Source organism: Hyperoodon ampullatus, assembly GCF_949752795.1.
Source record: "Hyperoodon ampullatus genome assembly, chromosome: 9".
Taxonomy (NCBI): Eukaryota; Metazoa; Chordata; class Mammalia; order Artiodactyla; family Ziphiidae; genus Hyperoodon; species Hyperoodon ampullatus.
The window spans coordinates 56816479-56818951 of NC_136922.1; positions in this window are offsets into that span (position 1 = coordinate 56816479).

Genomic DNA, 2473 nt, shown 5'->3' on the forward strand with positions numbered 1-2473 from the left:
AACAAATGTATTTCATTCAAAATAGTTACATGAAAATCCTTAATTTTTATTTTTCAAACTTTGTAATGTTGATTTGTTTTAAAATAAAAAAGTGTATTTTAAAAATACATAATCATTTTCTAGTGGTATCTAATGATTTTTAAGTTGCTCTGTTAACTATGCATTGTTTATAACTGTATTGATGCCTCCCGTGTGCCACTTCAGATTCTCTTGGTGCACCTCTAACTCCGGTACTGTTGTGAGACACTTCCAAGCAGGCTTCTGACAGCTTCACGTGGAAGCCATTTGATGGCACTTTGTCTTGCTGTCTTCTCGAAAGATCCTCTGACACTGTGGCTTGGGATGCCCACTGGAACCCTTCTGCATCATACGTGTATGAAATACACGGGTGGGTTAATGACCTTGGGACCAAACTTGACTAATGGGAGGTGGAAGCCAATAGATAGATAAACAGTTCCCCTTCCTTCTGCTGGGAAGACAGTTCAGAGATGCCTTTCATAATCTTTCTCAGAAAATAGGATTGAGCACTAGTCACCCATAGCAATGGTCAACCCCATAATACATCCTTATGTTAACTTTCTCTTTTCCCCTTTTCCACTCCCTGACTCCTCCCTCTGGTTCCCTCAGATCACTTCCCAAATATACTTACCTGTATTTGAACATTTGTCTTAGGCTTTGCTTTTTTGTGAGGGGTTAAACCCAGGCTATGATAGGTATCAGGAATGGCTTTAAAAAGCAAACCCTCAGGATGGGATTCTGTGACTGCAATATTCCTTGAATAGATGACAATAAAGACCCATAGCTGGTGATAAGTGGGCTAGTGATAACTCCTGGCATGTAGATGCATTACAGTTACTGTAGTGGATTTGCGTGAATAGCAGGTGGGAAGGTGAAGTGTTAGGTTATACTGTAGCAGTGACATTACTGTGGAATGGGACTAACGGAAACTATAAAGATGGAGGTGTTCTTTAGCCTTTGTTAACTGCTTTGGAAACCTTGAAAAAAGAATATGGCATAGGTTCATGTTAGCCACTTAAGGCATGCTGTGGAAACCAGAGTGCCTCAATAGCACCTTTCAAGAAAAATCTCATCTCATGCGGATGTAGGCCGTCTGTGCTGACATTCCAGCCCAAATTTAATAGTAAAGGTGGCAAGGCTGCAAAGGAAACTGAATGCACAGCCTTGATCATTTCCTCCACCAAAGTTAGCATGCCTACAGGAAAAGGAACCCTGAAACATGCAATGGGGACATGTGTGTTGGTAAGACTGAGAAATATTGAACCCTCAGGTTTTCCTGAACTTTTGAGCTGGCCGAAGCAGTCTCCTCCACGTTGCTAGAGGAGAGCAGCCTGCCCTTGCCTGGAGATCCTGCAAAGACTATTTGAGGCGCTTGCATTGCAAGATAATACTTGTTCTCCTTAAGACCCATCCCTGCTATGCCTCATTGACTCTAAACTGATAACTAGGATCAGATCTCAGCATACCCTTAGAGCAGATATACTGTCCTTCCTATAGGAGGATAGGTTACAATCTGCATGAACTGCAGGTTCTGGTCTAAATGTACTGGAAGGAACCTAGGAAACATGTTTGGGAATAGATCTTGAGAGTGTTGGATCAGGGAGTGGAATATAAGGCTTGACAGGAAAGAGTGACATCGTAGCACTTACTCATGACTCAGGCTTTAATGTCCTGGCAAGGGTATCTGGAGTTGGTCCTAACACAATGCTAGGATAGCATATGGAAGAAATGGTAGAAATGCCAGAAGTTATTTGGCATAGTATTGAGGAGGGGGTCAGAAAGCTCAAGAAAACAGCAATGTTAGAATGGATTTGTTGTTTAAAACTGGAGAAGCTACCACTTGACTGTTTTCTTTGGGAAGGCTCAGATGATGCTTGTAACTAAGGCATTAAGAAATGTAATGGTGAAGAATATACTGGCAACACAGAAGTTTGGCAGTGGCTAACCTCTGCAGGGTAGAGTTGATGGTAGAAGATGCTGCCATGATACTGGGCTCCTTTATATAAGTGTAGATGATGGGATGCAGAAATGTCAAAGGCCAGGTTGTGGAACTTAACTGTCAGAGGCCCAATAGACATAATTAATAGGTGCGAAGGCATGGATCTGTGAAGAAGGTTAAGATCATGATGTTCCAAGGGGAAAGATAGAAGCATGGCTGATTAGGATGTTATTTGACTTGTATAACCAAGGTTACTCACTCAATTTCTGAATCTAAGGCAGTTCAGATCTAGAGCCCATTGATGGAAGGGGAAGCCCAGATCTCTTTGAGGAAGGATTCTCAAGTATATATGATAAACATCCCCTTGATGCTTCCCTAAAGGGTCAGTCATTTAACACCATTTACCAGGGTAACTGTGCAGTGGAGAAAGAGGAATATTAAGATTTTAAACCAAGGACTGTTGGACAGGATCTGAGCTGATATGGATCCCAAAGGACCCAAAACACCATTATGGTC